The sequence below is a fragment of the Drosophila tropicalis genome, unplaced genomic scaffold (assembly GCF_018151085.1).
Source record: "Drosophila tropicalis isolate 14030-0801.00 unplaced genomic scaffold, ASM1815108v1 contig_845, whole genome shotgun sequence".
In the NCBI taxonomy this organism is placed as follows: Eukaryota; Metazoa; Arthropoda; class Insecta; order Diptera; family Drosophilidae; genus Drosophila; species Drosophila tropicalis.
The window spans coordinates 2,570,092-2,592,157 of NW_027173338.1; the positions used below are offsets into that span (position 1 = coordinate 2,570,092).

Consider the following 22,066-nt stretch of genomic DNA (forward strand, 5'->3'; position numbering starts at 1 on the left):
AATTTGCGCTTACGTTAGCGTGAAATGATGTTCGGGTAATAAAGCGAAGCGTGCGGTTGGTTTGAAGTGGCGCACAGGTGCGCTATAGTGCAAAGGAGTCCTTTGCCCAAAACCAAGAAAGGCAATAATAATATTAGCATTAAACAGTTAAATTTTAAGGTAAGATCCTTAATTTATGTTTGTTCTAGGACAAAATGCTTGAACGAATCGTAAAATACACAAATTGGTTTCATAAATGAATTAATATTTATAGTTCAAAATATTTTTTTAAAGTAGAAGCTTCTAAATTTGTTAAAATTTCATGATGAAGCAGACGTTTTCTAAGCAAAAAACATTTCAGGCAAAGTTTTAAATACCTAATACACAGCTTCAAGTAATCAAAAGGCTAAACGTGATATTTTTATCAAGCCATAAACTTTACAATTCTATTTTTTAAAGCCTCAATATCCTTATGGATGGTATTTGAAGCGTCATCGACATGCAGAAGAGCCATATGAATGTCGAGTTGGTTTTCAATAAAATCCCATTTTTGCTATTCATTTCTCCAACTACAAACTATTTAATTCAAAATTTTTAACTGTGTATAACGTATATGCCCAACAATTTCACCTGTACCGCATCACAATCATATTTCACGCTTTGCTTCATCCAAACAGACAGCCCCCTAAAACGGAAAAGCTGGCAAAGCTTATGGCATACATATAAAATTTTATATGCGTTCCGTAATGCGAGCACTACGCCAAGGAATTATACATAAAAAAACCCAAAAAAACACAACACACATTGTAAATTTTAATGAAATATTTTTAAAGTGCAATAGGAAATCGTAAATATAACTTAATCATAAATATATGAGCTATATGATTTTGAGTATGCAATACAGCTGAGGAAATTCGCATGATATTTTATTAAAGCTCAGAAAGAACTTAACCTTCAATGTGGGGGTCTCATAAAGAGAGGTCCCTTTTTCCTTTCCATTTCCTTTAAGGGATCCTTTTTTTGGCTTTGGATGCTGGTGGTCACAGGTGTTGGGTACGTGGTCGAAAAGGCGCCAAACAAAGATGCAGACTACGACTGGGAGACGCGTTTGTTAGCTAGGTAGGTACTTGGAAGCCACAAAAGCAAAAAGAAGCAAAAAAAAACTAGCTGGTTGGTGTTGCTTTTTTGAGTCTGGACTATGTATACCTTAAAAATACTTGGGACACACACACACACACACACACGCATACATATACATTCATTTTATTTTCGTTGGCAAAAGTCTCCGTTGTAGTCGATGCATACCTTTTTGGCACTTTACTGAATTTATCGCATAAGCTTTTCGCATACTTCCGTGTAATTGGCAACACCATGTTCTACACCTTTTCAGCTCAGTATATACGTGAAAGGTGTAGGTGTGTGTGTGTGTGTTTGCGTTCGGCATTTAAAGGCGTTAAGGTGCAAATTTATTTCTATCGAAACCTTTTTGCTCCCATTCGTCCTTTTCTAGTAATGAGCACACACACACTTACACTTCTAATGTGTGTGTGTGTGTGTGTGTGTGTGCGTAATATTTCTTTTCCTTGACATATGTATGGGGACCCGGATCCGTACCCGGATACGTACAGGGAAGCGGTCTCCTTTCAAGACCTCGCCATTCTCGTTAAAGGAACGTCTGGAGTGGCTTTCTTTTCGGGTAGAAGGAGTGAAACATTTTTGCACTTGTGGTTTGGACATTATTGTTCAAAAATTGTTAAGCACATTTAAGCTTGATTTAGTTGCATATTTATTGTATTTCTTGGGCGGAACCTTGGCCTCTCCATTTTAATGAGTTATGTAAACTGTTTCCCCCTGGTCTAATCTCAGAGGTGGTAAAGAGCAATGAGATGCTTACCGCATTCAGACAGGCTAACGAGTTCGAGTTTTCGGGAGGGGGTAAAAAGTGTTTTTAGGAGCCAGAAAGTTTATTTACTCTGAAATAAATTTTAAACAAAAATATGAATTGTTTAAATGTGTTGGAAATGATGAAGAACAACATTTGTTTCATTATTTTCTTACACAAAACTAGATCTTTGAGGGTTTTTAATATTTACACAATTAATTGACTTTTAGATTTGATTGTTAATAAAACTAACTAGAATAGTTATAGAGATTTGTTTAATTCAATTAAGTCAGTTATCCAGATTTCTAAATCACTTCATGAATGACTAGCTAACTTATGAGGAATTTGTTTTCTAATATTTGAAATTGAAATTTAAAAGTAGATAAAATATTTCAGGAACTCTGGATAAATTGTTTAAGACTTCATACAAAAATTCTACCCAATCCAAGTTCTATTGAACTTTGGACTTTTATAGCTATATTATATAATGTTTCAAGTATGTTGGTTAAGGAATTTAATAGATATAGTAACAATTCATCAATGCTTGAGAATGATGAACGCCAGGTTAATGTCAGTTACTTATTCTCAACTTAATTCAATGTGTTGCAAAATTTTAATGAACTTAAATGATTCGCTTAACTTATTTATACCTTAATCAAGTCTTAATAAATTAGCGAAAACCAGAAAAAGTTCCAAGTTTTTACAACAGAATATTATTTTTAATCTAGAAAGAGTTTACAATCTGCTGCCATGTTCGAAGTCTGTAAAAGTTTAACATATTCATAAGTATAAACTTTATTCGTAATATTTTTTATAGCCCCAGAAAAAAATCAGTGCGGTTTCTATGATATTTATTATACTTAGACTTGCCTAGCCCCCTCTCCACCCAACATACCTAGGCACTTTATTTGCCATAAAAACCTCCGCAAACTACCTTCATAAACTAGAAACGACAGGCGCCAAACAAAAGGACAAGTATGGAAAAATGGGAAAGGAAAGCAAGAAAAAAAACTACGTGGTCTTTCTTATCATAATCATTTCCAGACAGCTGAGTTGACTTTCGTTTATACCCCAAACACACACACAGTCCAACGATTTCCCCCTTCTTTTAAGAAAACTCCAATGCGACCCTTTTTCAATGTAGTCAGTCAGTCAGATCAGAAGGAGGATGATGATGATGATGATGATGATGGAAAACCCCGATTCCATTTTGCCTCCGCATTGCTTTATGACCATAAATATTTCATTATGAATTTTCTTCGACGTGGACTGCGACGCATTTCGACATGCTATCTATAAATAATTTTTGCCTAGGCCCTTTAGCCCAGTCCTACGAAAACTTTGGCCGAAATAAATAATAAAAAATGCAATCCGTTGCCGCTTCAATAAACCTTTTGCCTCCAGTCCTAACTGAAAGGGAACCAAGTTAGCATTTTTAGCCATCCATCTTGTTTTGTTTTTACGCGTCAAAATGCGTGCCTCGGTAGGGTTAAGGATGAGGTTGGCCATGTTTGGTTGTTGAGTAGGTGGGGTTGCAGCTACTGATTAAGAGTAGGGGAAAGGTTTTTGTGTTCGTGACATCTGCAAGTCGCATTAATAATTAAATCAAGCAATAAAAATTCAGCACGAGTGGCAGTGCCATGCCAAACTCAGGCCAGATCAGTCAGGCGAAAGTTCTTCATTTCGATGAGGCTCAAAATTATGAATGAGAACTGAACTGAGAGAAAATGTTGTCTCTCAAAATGGTTTAATTCAAAAAATACCCTAGCAAGTTGAATTAAGACAGAAATCGACTTATTACACTATTAGCAAATTCTATATCATCTTAATAGTCTTATTTGCATCTCTTTTATTTCCTTGTTCCATATATCACAAGCTACACCGAAAATATATGAACCAACCATTTACTATGAAAGCTGGTTAAGTAGAATAAATAAAACTCGATTCGAATTGCTCTGAAAATGTTGAGTTTTAAAGCTAATATATTCAACAATATTTCTATAGGATAATCCAGGGCTGTAAATTGAAAAAGTACCTATTAATTATGTCTTACAAATGATATCGAGGACTTTTTCTTTTACCTAAAGGACAACAATTTTCTTGATGCAAGATGCAAGATGTCATCAATCAGCGAACATTATAATGTATTGATATACCTAAATTGTTCAAATAGTTTTTCTAGATAAAATTAAAAACTTTTGTTTTTTTTTTTTTAATAGATAGACAAAGTTTTTTTCTATTTCTAAAAAAAAAAAAAAAATTTTTTTGTTGAAGAATTGATTCTGATAATATTAATATTGGAATTTTTTTCTAAAATATTTTTTATCTATACAATTATGTTTATTTTTGCTACACTTGAATATTTACATTTTTCAGCGGAATACATAAATCATTTATTTATTTTTTTTTTTTGCTATTTTGTTTGCCCCGCCACCCAAGCCCCAAAAAGTATGCTATGTAAAAGTTCAATTGACATTTTCGTTTGTTTTTATTTAGCAAATTTCATGTAATTTTGTTCTTGTTGTTGTTTTACCAAAAATTTTTGCACACGAATTGCTAAATTCATAATAAATGAACATTTGGCTAACGGGAAACTGGGAAAACTGAAAACTGAAAATTGAAAATGCCGCCTGCAACATTCTTACGCACGAACAATTCCGTAATGAAAAGCGACTCAGTGGCAGCAGCAATAGCAACAGCGGCAACATTGTTGTTAGTACCTATATATAAAATATATATTTCTGCTCTCAACTCTCTGGGCGCGTAAATGCGATTAAAATTGTTAGAGCAAATTACGGCAAGAGATTTTATTCCCCTCCACTTTCTCCATCTTTCTCCATTTTTCTCCATCTTACAGCATGCTTACAAAACAATTTTTTGTGTTGTTTTGTGTATATTTTTTAATCTAATAAAAATAGTTTCCGCTTCGCTGTTGCTGATGCTGCTACTGCCGCTGCTCATAAATTTGCAGATAGAAATTCCAACAGCGTAAAGGAAATTACAACAAAATTAAGAAAGTTAGCAGAAAGAAGAAAGCGCGACGGGCGGCCCTTGAGGCTGCTGCCAACTTCAAGTTTAATCAATAAAAGCCGCAGGGTATGAGCGAAACTGGATGAGGGTAACCTTTTCAACTTACTTATGGACACACACACACATACACATACACATGTTTGTATATATGTATGTATGAGTTATTGTTTGTGATTTTGGGCTAACCCGCTGGGCTATCCCAAGATTCTTCATATCTTGGCTCGCACTTTTAGTGCAACTTCGGTGAGAGCCCTTTGTGACACCATTTGCGTATCTAGTTACTTGAGTAAAATATTGCACTTTTATTGAACAACTTGAGAAGTAAATTTTAAAAACACCTCTTTATAAACTAGTTTCTCAAGTTTTCAAGTTGATCACCTTTTTAACCTGTCTTGACTCAGTTATCTTTACCTAAAAAGCTAACCCAATCTAAGTCCAGAAACCACCATCATTTACATACCTAACCAAAAAGTTGAGGCCACAGCAGAAAAAAAAAAAAAATGAAAAGAAAAAATCCTAACCCAAAAGTGACTTTTGCCTTAAGTTTCAATGGCAAATGGATAAAGCAAAAACCAAAATCCAAAAACTTTTTCAAAGCAATTAGATAAAGGTTTTTGCCAACTGATTTTAAAGTTTCAAGCTGCTGCTTCTCGTTCGGTTGGTCAAAAATAAAGAGAACGCCGAGGAAAATGGACAGCAAAATCTTTGCATGAGGAGTGAACTCCTCGTATAACATTTAATCAGTTGAAACTTTTTTTCTGTGTGTAAGCTGAACACTCACACACACACACACACACAAAAGTTGTAAAGTCAGAAGCTAGAGCAGAGGAACAGCCAACAGATGTAGGCAAAGATGATCTAAATACCTGAAATAAAAGCAGGCAGCAGGCAGGCAGATGTGGGCAGGTACGGTCAGGATTTTCCTTTTTTGGAAAATCTCATTAAACAGAATGCCAAAACAGTAAAGTAAAAGCAAAAACAAAACAAAACAAAACAACGAGTTCTATTTAGCTTAAATAATATTTAGGCAAGCGTAAAACGGAAATGGCCACTAACTTGAGTGTTTTCCTGGACCAAAGAAGAACAAAGAAGAAAAATATTTAAGCACTTAAGTGGCGAAAGGCTTCCCCCACGCCTCTTCCCCTCAATAGCCATCTTTGCCGGCCGTGTCCAGAGGATGCGTGCAAGTCCAGTCAGAAATTAGTTCTAAGATGAATGGCCAAAGTCGCAAAGTTTTGCAGCTTTTTCTAGGGATTTACTGGCCAGTCTGTAACTGGCTTTAGCTTTTGCTTATGGCCATGGATGGCTATGGCCTCTTTCGGTTTGTTTTTTTTTCTCCTTTTTTTTTATTTGTAGTTTTTATTTAAAGCAAAAACTTTTTTAATGAATGCTCTTAGTTGTGCACATATTTTTAATGCATAGTTCATTAAAAAGCAACTTAAGTTTGGCCAAATCTTTTAGATATTTCTTTGCTTTTAACTGCCGTTTAATGCCGTTTGAGCCTTTAGGGAAGTGGTAGGCAAATGGTCTTAATTGAAAGTCTTCAACTATTAGGCAAAACTGACGAGACTGAATAGTGAAGGGTCCTTAATGGTTCATAATGGTTCTGAAAATTGACTTCCCTAACAATAATTAATGCAGATGGGAATACTTGTAATAAAAAATGTTATAAAACGCTTGGATATTACTAATTAATCAACATCTGATTCATTTCAAAGACATTTCTAGGTCGAATATTTCTATTATACATCGACGTATTAAATTTTGTTTTAGTTTTTAATTCCTTACAGAATAAATAAGGTATCTAGTTGCATGAGATCGCGAAAATTTCTGTTTCTGATTTTCAACGGATCCTTTAATGAGATGAACTGGTGCCAAATTGCCCTTTTAGGTATGCAATTGACAGTGAAAGAATGCATTTTCGTATAGCTATAAAAAACTTTACAAATCCTATAACTATTTAGGTCAATAAACAATTTTGACAGACATTTTAAAACTTCTTCATAATTCTGTAAAAGGGAAAGTAGAAGAGTTTCTCCTATTTAATATCCAAGTTTTAACTGTTCTTATATGTTTGATATTTGGTAGACTGTATATGTTGTTTATCGTGCAGCATACCAAGATGACTTTGCATAGACCCAAAGATACCAGTTTTAGTTTACTCTCTCTTAAATGTCAAAATCTTATGACAAGATTTATCGCTACTTTAAGATATATACGTATGTTATCTGATGTCAATATTGAAATTGAGAAGTTTTCATGACTATTACATTCTGTAGAGAAGAAATCATGAAATATGGAAACACAAATCATAAATTGTTCCTTTTTTTGAATGGGTATAATGAAAAATTTGACCATTCTCTAAACTTAAAGTCTAAGGTAAACCTTAAGACTCTAAAAGTGTGTAAGAGTTGGTGAAAAGAAGTTCAATATTTTAGAAAAGAAAGATTTATTAAAAATATAAAGAATTATCCAATCTTCATCGATCGAACTTTCGAAATTCAGAGATATAGCTCTAGCTTTGCCCACAGTGGGAAATTCAAAGGTTTTTTCGAAAAAAAAAAGGTTTCGCATTTTCATATGATTTCCTGTTGTTATTCAGATCACGTAGAATGAAACAGAAGCAGCCAATGTAAAGCTGATACACCGTATATAATGGGATTTGTTTATTGGTATCATTTGCGCCAAGTTTTACTTTTTGTCTGACTTTTGAGGGTTGAGAAGCAAGCTCCCTTAAAGGTTGTGAGGCAGTGCAATAATCCCCAAGCAAGGAAAAAAAAAAACAAAAACGAAAAACAAGTTTCATGTTGCGTTTTTGGAGAGTGCACACAATATAAGTAAGTAGCTAAAGTGGGCGAGGGGTGAGAAAAAAAAGGTGGAAAAGTGTACGCATAGCTAATCCTAGAGAGAGATGGGGATGTGGAGCCGCCCTTTTGGCGTCATCAACATCATCACACAGCTGGGTCTGCTGAGGTTCACTTCAGGTGGGCCACCAATGAAAGGCCATCCACGTGATGTTATAACGCAATATTGACACTTTCAACGACTTTCAACACCGCCGCCAAAAAGTCATAAAGGGAGTGGCAAAAACTTTCTGAAGCTCAGATTGCACTCAATGAGTTTTTAGGTTTGAGTTGAAGTTGAAGTTCGTTCTGGGTTTTATTTGTGGTGGGGGGATTGGGGCTTCTGGGAGAGGGGTGTGTGTGTGTGTGTGTGTGCATAAAAGTAAATCCATGGATTTTTCGTTGTTGCCACTTAAACTTTTTCACACCCAGACACCAAAAAACGCTCTCGCCCTGCTAGACTTTAAGTGCCTTGGACGTCTGGGTTATTGGATGCTTTTGGGGGCACGGGGGGTCTGCTGCGTGTGCCGGGCATTATTTTCATTGTCGCATTTTTCATCATCACACTCGTCCCCACTTGGAAGTTTTTATGGCTCGCTGTGCTTGGCTGGTTTCTCTCTCTTAGCTTTCTCTCTGTGCCTTTCGGCTTAAACCTGCACCTGTGCGTCGCTTAGGACCGAGACCGGAAGCTGCACATCAGCGCCAACGTTTGCCATGTGCGTGGGATTGGGTTCTGGGAGCGGACAGACGGGAACGAACTGTCTGTCTAGTTTCTACGTCGCCTTCATGGTTGTCGTCACGACTTTTGAGGCACAGTGGTTAAAACAAAATTTTAGTAAAAAATCAAGATATCTCTTCATAAACTGAACTCATTTGGGGTGAAAGAGAAGTTAGTTCTAACAAGCCATTCTACGTCTTGTATTCACTCTAAAACGTCGAAAAACTCAGCCTTTTGTTTGATCTATTTCTACAAGAAAACTATAACGATTATAACTATTTTTGATTAATGACAGACTTGCAATATAAATAAGTAAAAATACCTGAAATGGATACTGAGAACGGATTAGAATCTATTATGTAACCAAGATGCTTATCCACATTAAGTCAGCACCACTGTGCATCATTTTCGCCGTTTTCATTCTGGGCAATTGCCACTTTTAGCCTCTGCATTGCATCGTCGTCTTCATTGTCTCCGTGTTCTCTTCGACTTTTTGCTCCCTTTTTCTCTAGTTTTTCTTGTTTCGGTCTTGGTTTTGCGTGTTTTTTTTTTTTTTTTTTTTGGGTGGGCAAATCTCTTTTGAATTATTACTGTAATTACCGTTGAGTTTCGCCTGGCAATGGCTTCGTTGTCGTCTCGAACGTTGCCAACATGGTCTCGTCTCTGTTGGCAAAGGAGATTCTGTTGTGACACCGCTGATGACTGTGTTGATCCGACGATTATGATTTTTATTACGTTTTCGTGTAGTTGTGCTTTGTTTCCTTAATTTCACAGCCATCCAGTGCTCCAATCCTCTCCAGCTTGCCTGTGGTGTGAATTATGGCTCTCTATTTGGTTACTGCCCTCTGGACTCACCTCATCTCCCACAAAACACAAAATAAAAGATGTAGGAAAAAACTGCCACTTGCTTTTCTTTTTGTGGATTTCATTCTGCTCGAAACAATCAAAATTAATCGCTTGTAATGAAGCGACCATAATGGTTGAGAGATGAGAGACGAGGTACCGCTATCCAGGAATCAAGAGATGTGTCAGTGTGTGTGTGTGTGTGTGATAAACGATGTCCTGGCACCAGGACAAACTGTCGCGATGAGCGGCGTATTTAATTGTGATTGCCCTCGAGGGCAAAATGCCTCCAAATGGGTCTCAGTATGCTAAGCTATTTTATGTTAGCCAAAGATTTTTCCTACGCCCAGAATAAATCAAAATTGATTGCTAGACATTAATTGTGTTCTCTGTAGGTGGATTTGTCTTAGAGATTACAAATGATGAATACTGACAAAAAAGATGCTGAAATGTTTAATTTATGCGAAATATCCGAAAAATCAAATCCACAGCGACAAAGGTGAATCTCAAATACTAAGTTAACATATTGTTGACTGTAAGATTTAGCTCTAAGTTTATAAGTTAACTTTTTCGAATAGTCGCATTATCTACTATATTTAGTTATATAGTTGATGCCAAAAAGAAGAATAGAAGAAGGAAAAAGAATAGAATGGAGAAAGAAAATATCAGTGAGTGTGAAAACGTACCACAGTCAGCACTCCAACCCATTAAATAGAAAGCACTCAATGACTTCTCCCTTAGTCTTTTTGAGCTGGCTAAAGAAACCGTAATCACCAAGAGTCACCAGATTGTCTATGGGCTTGATAGAAACAATATTCATAAAACTTTAAGATTGTCTAACGGCTAAATTTAATTCAGTTGTGATGTGATGGTGGTATTAATATAAAATGGTATTATTTTCTTGACATATATTAAAAAAGAAGAACGATGACTTTTAATTCTAAGGCCGTTGAAAGCCTAGAAAAGTCTTTTGCTTAAATTTAAATTCAAACATTTTTGGTTACATAGCCCTGGTAAATGTTTAATAATTCATTCGTCATATATCATTACGTTTGCACACTATTTCGCACCTTGTTTCGCACCTTTTGGCAAGGAAAAAATTCATTTCATCTGTCATAATTCATAGTCAACAGGAACTCAATGCCAAACACCAGGAGCAAAAGTCAGCTGCCAGTGCCATTGTTTCAACACTGTAACTCCACCAAACGCCATCCCCTTGGAAGTTGCTTTCCCAATTTTGTCTGTAAATTTCAAGTATGTAGACAGAAAGCAGAAAAGCGAAACATCTGCCTTTTCTAAAATATTAAATAAAGCAATCAAATAAATCTTCCAACATGCCTCATTTATTGCAGATTACCAAGAGCCAAGTCAGTTTGGAGCTGGAGCTAAGAATGGAGCTGATGTTGCACACACAGATAGAGAGGGAGACAGAATGAAGGGACTTCCCCCATTCGTGAAATGCACCCCCATCTACTTGCTCCTGGCTAACGCACGTACATAACAATCTGGATTCGGGTGGGGATGTGACACACTATCATTACATCCCCTTGAAAAACCCCCCAAAAAACTCATTGCGCTCCTCTTGCTCTATATATGGGGGGAGCCTGGTAATCAAGCTGAGGCTTGTCTGTAAGTGAACCTTCAATTACGTAAAATAACGACTAAGGGCGTAGATTATCTCATTAAGGGCGGCATTTTTTAAAATTCAGCTCACACCTAAAGCCAACCGAGCGGAGCGGTTAGATAAACTTTAAAAAAAGAGAAGAGAATAGAGAATATGTTGCATGCCCGGAAGAGTTTTCTATTTTCCTTCTTTTTTTTTGTAGTTGCCCATGTCCTTGAATAGAAAGCTATTGCAAAGTGTAGACATAGAGAAAGTAAAACTCGCGACTCGATGCGCGACACATTTTTCGCCCCAAAATCCTCTTACTCTCATCCTTTTTTTTTTTGGTTCTGCTCCCTCTCATCTCTCCCCACGACAACTTCCAGTCTCTTTCTCTCTCTTTCTGTCTCCGCACTTTCACTGTCGTCTTGTGTTTCTGGTCTATAAATTTATATGGCCAAGGAATGCGTGTTTAATGGCCAACAATGTAAGTGTGTTTGTATGTGTGCGAGGCGACTTTAAGCACGTGTGTGTGAATAGAGAAAGTATGAGCATGGGAGTGAAAGTTCTTTCAAGCATAGACCCATTTATTATGGTTCAAAAATTCCCTCTTTTTTCCCGGTGAATTTTATGCCATTTTAGAAGATGTTTTATGTTTGTGTTGACATTTTTATTGCGGCAACATGTGTCGAAATTCACTCTCATCCTCCACCAAATTCCCACTCCCGACCAATACTATTAAGACTAGATCTCTGAATCTGTAAGCTGTAAATTTAACTCCTTGTAGTTGTTGTTGTTATTCGAAAATTGCGGATTGTGGAATTGTGCGAAATGCTTTACAAATGTACTTACCAAACGCATCGGCTTGGAGCTCAGGCTCAGACAAAATCTATGGTTTGTGGCTAAAGAGATTTTAGTGCGAATTTCTCAAGGGACATTCTCAAAGAGAAAGTTAATATTGAACTTTAATGATTGAAATTTAACACTGTAAGAATAATAATAAAGAAGATAAAACTCTTATGAAATTTTTTTAGTAGAGGACACCCCATTCAGAGGAGCATTGCACGAGTCGTTGTTGACCTTTACTGATTTGGTATAAGATTTGTTTATATACCACATTGAAATTTATTTAATTCACATAAAGGGTGAAGATGAGCCAAATGTAGGCCTTTATTTATAAAAAAAAAATAAAGAAACAATAGTTAACAGGCAACGTCATAGCAATAAATAGGTTTCAATTTAAGCATACAACATTAATTAAATAAATATCTCATATCACGTATACGCTCTGTTGGCTTTTGACCCTTTTTGTTGAGTTGTCCCCTGTCACTCTATCTATATGTATATATGTCGCTACGGTTGCGGGAGCTGTGCAAACTCCACAAATCATATGCCACAACAATTACCCTTTAGCATCGGATATAGGGAGCAAAAGGACAGCCCATTGAACATCACGTATGGAGCCACGCCCTCGACTTTTTTGTTGTCCCATCATCTATCGGAGCTGAAACATCTATGCATAGCTAAACGTGCAGCAACTAACAACTAAATTTCATTAAACCTCATGGTACAAATTGAACTACAACAGAGTCAGAGGTGGACAACAAAAACAACGACAAGAGCAACGGATAAACTGCCGCTGGAGAGAATTTAAGTGCCTTGGCGACCAAACGAACCAATTTTCCCTCAACTAAACGAAAAAAGGAGAAAAATTTATACATACTACCACAACAAAAAAAAGGGCCAACAAAATGAAGCGGCATGAAGTTAATGCTAGGGCCAGCCATGTGCTCTATGAAGCGGATGCCAAAAAAGGCGACCAACAGTAACAGGAGGAATAGCGCCAGCAACAAGAACCACACCAATGGACAACAACTCGTGCATGAAGCTGGAGCCAGGAGAATGGTCGGAGGACGTACCAAAAATCACGCAACGGACCATGACAAGCAAACGCAACGTAGCGCATCCTGGTTGCCGTCTGCTCTAGCTACAGCTCCATCACCATCTCCATGACTGACTCCAGCTTCTGGGTAACTTCAAAAATGCTGCAGCTGTTCTATTGCTGGGCTCATAAGTGGGGAGGGGGTTTTACCCCCTGCCCTTTCCTATTTTCACTCACCCGCTCTAGTTCGGTGTGATAATAAAATGGAAACTTTGAACGGCCAAAAGGAATAGATGAACACTGAAAGAAACGTAAACTGGTATAATCATTTTATTCAGGTAAAATGTTGTCTTGATTGTCGTACGTAAAAACCAAATCTTTATTGAATTTAATATATTTTATATTTCTATCTGTTGTCGAATGAACAAAAGTATAAAAATTGAATCTTGAACATTTTGCTGACCATACTTCACCTGTTAAGTAGTTAAAGGTAGAATATTTTGTTCAGTGTATTTAGAGTTTTAGCCTAACACGGGCCTCTCTTTTGGCTTTCTCTCTCGCTCTCTGGCGACCAATGGCGCACCGCATGTCTGGCATATTTAATTTATTTATTTTATGCAAATTTTGGATAATGTATCTGCGGCCGCAGGATACAATAACAAGAGAGCAACAAAAACAAAAACAACAGGAGCCACGAGTAGCTGTAACAACATCAAGGGGTTTTGCAAGGTTCTAAACAACAAAAACAACAACAACAACAATACCAGCAACTACACAAAAACAAAAACCCACACCACGAAAACGAACCAAAAAAAAAAATTTCTATAATGAAAGCAATTGTTGCCAAACCGCGCGGTACACAAAATTATGCTAGAGTGGAAGGGAAAACCAACAGGACGAAAGGACAACAGGACGACAGGAATATAGTTGGAGCTAAAGCAACGGCTGGATGCGGTTGCCAGCGTGATATTTAGCATTACACGCTTCATTGTCTAAAGTGGCGCCCGGGGAGGCAATTGCTCCCTCTGCGTCATCACTGCCCCCACTCCCCCCCTTCTCCCATCTTCTTTATACCCATCCACCTTATTGTATTTATTCAAAAGTTAGACACAGCCGCCTGCTTGCACTAACTACTAATGTGCGGTCCTCTTCCTGTGTGTGTGTGTGTGTGCGGGTGGGCGTGGCATTTGAAGGCAAGTTGTATCTAGCGCCATTTGCTTTTTATTGTCAAAACTGCTGAAAAGTTTTACCATAATTTTCGTACACTTCCTCTCAGTTTTTTTTAAACTGCATAAAAAAAAACTAAGGAATGCAAACAACAGAAACTAAAACTTATTTGCTGATGAACTTTGACATACCCTAAGACATATTAGTTTTGTTATCAGATATCAAGCATCAAGAGAGGTTGTTTCTAAATTCTTAAACTTTTAAACTTTTTTGACTTATAAGAAATACTTTCTATGAATTCTAGTCACTTGTTGTAGACTCTTATTTCCAAAGTAAAAAACTGATATATTTTTAATCAGATAAGTATATTTATATTTACTTGGAATTCCACAATTTGTGAGGATACAAAGAAAATGGTGTTCTAATTATAATCAGTATCTTACAATAGTTATTAAAGAATGCTTTTACCTTATAACGAACCAGTTTTTGTTTTGAGGACTTCTGTACCGAATCAGCATTCCTATAAAAACCCTTTCAGTGTAAGATATGCCATGTCCGATCAGCTTACTCTTCAATGGAATCTGCCAAAAGTATTTGGCACTGTCTATGTACACACAAATTTCCCACAAGGAGGAGTTGAGGGAATTTTCACTAATTAAAATGATGATTTCCGCTGTTGGTCTTTGGGCGGAGACCAATATTACATTGGATTGCAACTGCACAGAATGAAAAAAGGAGAAAATTAAATATAAATACATTATATGTATCTGCAGCTCATAAATAAGTGTCCTCCCATTTTGCCTTACATCCATATGAGCTGAGCTCATAAATTAGCATTAAAAATGCTTGGGGCGTGGATTTTTGTAAATTTTTTTTTGCTTTTATTCCGGCTGCACCTCATTTCCGGCTCTCTCTGGTTTTCCGGAACTCTCGTTTTTTATTCTTCTTTGTTGCTACTTTTTTTGGCAACTCTCACGTGCAGCTAATAAATTTACTCAAGGGGCATTTAAAAGGATTACGGATCATCGAAGAAAATGCCTGTCAGAGGGAAAAGTGATTAAGTCTGACCACGACGAGGGCCAAAGGACCAAAACTTTTTTTTTTCACTCGTCTGTATATTCAATGGATTTTCATTCGCTCTTTGTGCAATTGTATGTGAAACCCTTTATTTTTTATGTATTTCTTTTTTCCTTCGTTTTTCTTTTTTTATTTTGGGGTCTCGAACTGTCGCTTGCAGTCCATTTACCTGCACAATTGAATGATTTTCTAAGCCCCAAACGTTTTGTTGGGCCAAATGGCAAATACTTTAGTCTGCCATCAAGATATGGACTAAGGTTTTTACGATTTGCATTGCTAAAGAGCTTTACTTCTGCGTCGATTGAATGATGAAATGGCAGCTGAAAATCCAAATGGGTTTGAAATATTATTAGAATAAATGTATTCGTTTGCTTTATTGGCTAACGAAAAGAACATAAAACATTTGAATTCAAAATAATGTATCCTTTAAAAATTGAAAATCTATTTTGGTTAAGAAACTTTTTAAACTTTGAAACTAATTTTCCTGTAAAATTGAGATTAAATATTTAGTCTATTTATCTGTTGATTGATTTCATGCTAAAGCTATTGCAGACCAATTAAAAGAGTCTCTTGAACTTTAGACATCTAGAAAGAATTCATAAATTTATTCTTTATTTTATTGATTTATTCTGCCCAAAAACCATTAACCTTTAGATTCATTAAATACTTTCTAGGAACGTACTGAGAGAATCTGGAAATAATGTCTTTAGAAAGAAAAATCGAAACTCAATGGCCAGAAAACGTTCTTAAGCTCTTAAATATTATGCATGAATTTCTGTAATAAAGCAATATAATAATGTTCAAAATTTTGTAATTTATGTAAGGGTTTTTTAATCACTCTGTAATCACTCTTAATCACTCTTCTGTACATAAGATATGTACAGTAGCTGTGTAGTGTTGGCTTTCAAAAAAAAAACTGACACCATGATATTACGATCTTACAGCGGATCGGGACCCTAATTTGTAACCGTAGCTCTTCCGGGTGGGATGGGTTGTTGCTGCAGTTTTCGAAACATCTCGCTACATATAATTTATTATAGAGTCCCTATGAAACTAAAAGAGAGAATTGCATTCTCCAAAAAAAACGAACAAACGTATGGATTTTTAATGTCGCAAATAACAGGACAAAAAAAAATACCACTAAGTTAATCAACTAGCTATCTAACGCGAACTCCTCCCAATGTATGATGTCTAGCTCTAGTATGGCTTAGATGTTGGCTGCCATTATGCATCTATACCCTCCCGTCCATGGCCAATAACAAAAGACAAAAATTATGATATGTTAAAGGACCCCAAATGCACATTCTATTTCATCATTTTTATATAATCATGTTGTGGGAACTTAGACTTCTATTCAAAATACATTTTTCTTATTTACTTATTCTTCAAAAACAATTTCATTCGCAAAGGCATTTTCTTCTATTCACCGTATATAAATTCTCCCACTACTTCACTTAAATCTACGCTTCATTATTAACTATTGTATTACATGTTTTTGTTGTTTGCTTTAAATTTTTTTGTTTTTTTGTTATGATTATTGTAAACTATATAAACGAACAGATTTTACTCTGCATTTAGACTGATGCAATATAATATAAAAATTTTTTTTCAAAGTTATTCAAAAAAATTGATTGCGACACCGAATGATTGATAGCACTTATATCTTTTAATACTTTTAATTCAATTAATTCAAAATTTCATGATTTTTAGTGTAGTTTGTATGTGTGATAAAGTCAAATAAAATTTAGAATGCATAAGACAAATAAAAGAAAACAATAATAGCGAGTGAGCAGCATAAAATAGGTACATGTGGTTGTCAAACCTTTTTTCTTCTTTTGCAATTTACTTTTAATCACCATATGTTATGCGCTCTTGCGGTAAAAAAGGTAAAAGAGATAAAAAGAATACACTTACATTTTGGAAAGTCCACCGATGAAGGCCTTCAGCAGCTGGATCGTGTGTTGATTTTTGATGTTTTTAAATATATTTTTTTATGGTTTTGTTTTAAAGAATTATACGATTCAATTAGTGTTTTAAATGCTTAATACCGACACACAAACTCACAATAAAAAAATTGACTCTAACATAGGTGCGCTGAAAAAGGGTATCTTTCTATTCGTTATCGAATTGACACTTTTAATTTCCATAAAAATTTTCGTTTCTTTTGCAAATATAATTTTTTTTTTTTTGTTTACAACCCCGACAACTAAAATTAATATTCTTTTTTTTTTTTTTTTTTTTACTAATAATTTTTGTAACTGATTATGTTCTGTTTGTTCATTTACAAACAAAAATTTTCTGTATGATCACTTTATAATTTTCTCTCCTTTTTGCACACAACTTTTCGCCTTGTGACAGCTAACATTCCAACTGGCAAAACTATGACGTCACTGTTGACTAATGTTTAAAACCAGCGATTTAATTTTCTCCTTCTGTAGAGTTTGGTTGAATTGTCGTCTTGGCCATGTGGCGTTGGTGATAGGCCTATGACGATTTATGCCAAAATTTATGTAAATTTTTCCTAGATCGAATAATATGATTTTAGACGAATGTCAAAAAAAAATTTTTCTAGTCGACATACCTTATGAAATGAATATAATGACCTATGAATAACCTATGGTTATAGGGTTCACCACGAGGTCTTTAGGTTAGGCTTACGCCTCCTATGCCTCTAGGTCGAGATTTTGTATCCAAAAATTTAATTATTCCAGCTGCCTTTTTTCTTTTGGCTTGTTGCTGGCTTACGAATATTTTATTTAACCCGAGTGAATTTATTTATTTGGTGATTTTCACCAGAAAAAAATTTAACTGTTCACTTTATTTTTCGGGGAACGAAAGCAATTCGTTGTTAAGCCAGAATAATGAAAAGAGGTGGAAGTGTGGGTGGAAGGTTCTTATATACCCTTTCCTTCTATTCTCAAAGCCCTCCCTTTATGAAGTTAGCTGCGCTTACGCTGCAAAGCTTCTGCAGAGATGCATTATTACTATAAACGGTTATGAATTCGCCGTATATTTTTGATCGCACTCGATAGTTTGCGATAAACTTAAATATGCGTCGGATAATTAGTATTTAAATTTACATGCAACCATTACAGATAATATGAATGTTTCTTAAGAATACGTTTGCCAAATTGAAATATCTAAATTACAGAAATTACAAATACTTAATTGATCATTTTTGAATTTTAAAAATTTTCTAAAAGACTTTACACAATATAAAACAAGTCTAAAAAAATAGTGGTTTAGGAGACTCTGTAATGCTAAATGTATTCAAATTTCAAAATATATGATGAAAAAATTTGGAAAATCTTCTAATATTTTATGAGCCACTTTGATAATGATCCTCCATAAAATGACGCTCAGGCTAACCCTTTTGGTCAGTGCCCCTCAAAGCTATAGTTCCTCATTTAGATTTATAAACAAAGAAAGAATGAGATGAGAAATAAAAAAATTAAAGAGTTTTTCCTTTTCTTGCTTATTCTTTATCACCGGAAAGCATAAATATTCACTAACTGAAGACTCATTAGTTAGCCAGTCAGCAGGACAATGACCAAATATTACAATTTTCGTGACCATTTATTTTTTGCTTTCCCGTTTTGTGCTCCTGCTGCTGTTCTCCCAAGCATTCTGTGTGGTTACTGGTTACTTGGTTGGTGCCTTGGCAGGCAATTTGCTGCTTTACAATAAGTGCCAGGGACATAAAAATAATAATTATGCTTGTACCTTTTATGATTATGGTGTGAAAACAGCAATTGTTGTTGTCCAGACAGCGCAAAACGGACGGTAGGACAGAAAAACACATCCTCGTTCTTTTCGTGGCAGGATTCTGCGATATTTACGAGCCATGTAGGCGAACAAATTATTAAAACAACAACGCAAAAAAAAAAAACAAAACAAAATATAACACCAACGAGCGAACGAAGAACAACTCAATGTTAATGGCCAAGTGGTGTGAGATTTGGTTTCGAGTGTTGGTGGTTGAATGGGCGTGGCTTGGCTGGATTTTACTACAGCACCTTGGCCTTAACATTAAGCTTTCAACACAATAAACAAAAAGTAATTTTCACAAATTTGCCAACTTGTAAGCCGGGACCAGAATTGTGGGCGAAAATACACAGCAAGCACCATTGGAATTTATGTGGCGTGCAGTTTCCCATACATACTTACTAGGTTGAGAGATGTCTAAGGGTCTGAGAGTGGACGCAGGTGCTTCCTCCTGCCTGCCTTCATTCAACTCATAGAAGAGAGCGAGAGAGAGTGAGAGAGAAGAGGCTAGGTCCTTGTGGCATTTCTTAACGCCGGATATATACGAACTTTTCGTTGTTAAAAGGAAACTGTCGCGACGCCATTTATTATACCATGTCTGAGGCGATGTCCGTTGTCTTTTAGGTTTAGGTTATCACTACACTTTCTCCTCACCAGCTCTTTTTTGGTTCCATGGGAAGGGGGATACGGCTAATGTGTCTGTGAGCGAGTATCGGTATGTGTGTCTGTGTGAAGTGTTTCGAATTTGCAACATGTGAGCCCCTGCTTAGCATTAGATTGCCACCCCAAAGTTAAAGTGCCATTCACTTAGCTAATACTTAAAGCAAAAAAAATATTGGCAGGCTAAAAATTTTCAATGCATTGCAAACTTCACTCAAAATATCTAGAATTTTTTGTAGTGTCTTTTTTAGTCTGATTGATTTATTCTAAAATGAAAAGATCTCATTTTAACAAAATAAAAATATAAATGTATTTAGTTCAAGGAATATGTTCTGAACATCTACACATATAACTTCACAGATTCCAAAGTCAATGTATTGAAGGACTTAAATAGGAATAATTGAATAATTTGGAAGGTTTTTTCCTTTTAATTGCTTAGATGATCATTCAGAATGTATTATTTCAAAGGACTTGACTGGAATAAAATAAATAAGGAAGATGACCTGGCTTGTCAATCTTATATACGCACTGCTTGCTATATTTATAAATGGTGAAACTCCATATTATTTATTAAGAACTGATTCTAAAGTCTTTGGTAACAATATTGATAATAATCTAATGCGTTAACTTCGCATTCTTAAAATTAAAATCATTCTACCTAAAGCCTGACAGCCCTAGTTTAGTTGCTGATAAAATCTCTTACTTACTTTCATCCCTTTATCTTAGATATTATTTTTCTTTTTTGGACTAATTCAATCAGCTGTGGCAAATTAAACTTACATTTTTCTAGCCTTCTTCTGCTCTTATGGTCTGTGAAAAAGAAAGGCGTCGAGGCATTTGTAATAAAGGGAAACGAAGAAATTTCTTATCAGTTCACCCTTGTTGGCCCAGGGTCAAAGTTCAATCCCCAAGCCATGCTTAGCATATGCGCATAAATCACAAGGCCGCAACCAGAAAAGGGGTGGCCTGAATAGTCAGGATATGGGAGTTTTTGGACACTGGCAGGACAATAAAATTGCTAAACGCTACAATGACAATTCAAGCATGTAAATGAAAGCAGACATAGTACCAAAATGGAGGGGAGAAAAGCACCCAACAAGAAAACCATTGAGAGAAGGAAACACATAGAACACAAACAAAAAAAAAAAAAAAAAAACGGACTAAAAGAAGCAAGACAAATCGTATCCTTGAAGCAGAAGTAGAGACGTAGTAGAGTGAAGTGGAGGCCGCGCAAATGAAATTAAAGGCGAGCAAACAAGTTACGGTCAGACAATCAGCACTAGCCAATGGTCCAAGCTGAGGGACCCATTTCTGATCCTGGCCCTGTCTGGTCGCTGCATTGTGCGTTTCCACTGCCTTTCTTTGTGCCTCCCGCTGTCGCTTTGGACTTAATCAATTTTGGCTGGGGAACGCCTTTACTTTGTCCCTTTTTTCTTTTTTTTTTTTTTTTTTGGTTTGTTGGGGAGTTTAGTGCAAGAATCTGCCTTTTGGGTGCCTTTTCCGCCTCTACTGTGCATCATGCTGAGATTGATTCGTGCTGGTCCTGATGTCGTCCTCTTTGTCCTTGTTTGCCCTTTGATTAAATTAAATTTTATGGTACATATGGGTCCTTTCGTTTGCTTTGGTTGGCCTGCTTTTTCTTTTTTTTGTATTTCGCTGTGGTTGGGCTTAAAAAGAAAAAGTGTAGAAAAATTGCGCGTAATTTCCCTGTAAATCCTTCGTGTAATTTGTTTGTCAACAAATTGAGATTGGTCTTTGGGCCATTCAGTGTGTAAATGTTGGACATTTAACATTGGGTTTTGCTTCTTTTTTTTTTTTTTTTTTTTGGGTGACATTGTCTAATGAGTTAATTAGATAGGTTATACGGGTAGGTGAAGATGTATTCAGCATCAATCAGCATGAGCATCTATTTCCTTGGGGCTGTCTAGCTGGGTCAGTGTACCTAATGATTGGGTCAATGGAGATGGATAATAAACGAAAGCAAAAACCTCTCATTTGTGATGGCAAAGATAAAGATATGGTAAATGGTGCCTTTAAAAGCAATTCACTACGGATTAGGATAAGGGCAATTATCTCATCTAAGATGACCTAATAGTATATCGAAAGTTTGCAGAGCTTTTGAAAATATGTACACTTGATTTTGAACATTTCCAAAGATAGAAGGAAGTTGGGTTTTTATTCTACTTTGGGATTAATTTCATTTCAGAATTAGTCAGAAACTTGTTTAATTATAACTATTTAACTAATGTAAAAAGATTTAGTTGAGATCTTAACTGACTGACTTCAAACAAAGTTGATAAAAAACAGAAAAACTTAAATTGTAATTGTTTATGCATATTATTTTATTATATAATTAAACGATTCACATATAAAAAGCCTCATTTGGATCGCTTTGCTATCATGTAATAACCCTATCCGCAAAGCCTTTTATTCTCGTTCCATATACATATGTACATAAGTAGTTTCTTTTTGTATATATATTTTGTGTATAATTATCGAAACTATCCTTTTACCTAAACTAAAAATTTGTTCATCTAATTGAAATAAGAAGGGTTTCTTAGACATCAAGTAGAAAATGCATTTCAATTTAATTGAAAAATTTCATGAGCCGAAAGTC

The 22,066-nt window shown here is 35.7% G+C and overlaps 1 long non-coding RNA gene across 1 annotated transcript; it reads right to left on the reverse strand.

Annotated features, from left to right (window-relative positions):
* Nucleotides 1–17,351: 17,351 nt before the first annotated feature.
* LOC137581403 (uncharacterized) lies at nucleotides 17,352–17,740 on the reverse strand. Its single transcript, XR_011033136.1, has 2 exons — nucleotides 17,606–17,740; nucleotides 17,352–17,545 (listed from the first exon to the last, which is right to left on the reverse strand). It is a non-coding gene; the product is annotated as an uncharacterized lncRNA (long non-coding RNA).
* Nucleotides 17,741–22,066: the final 4,326 nt, after the last annotated feature.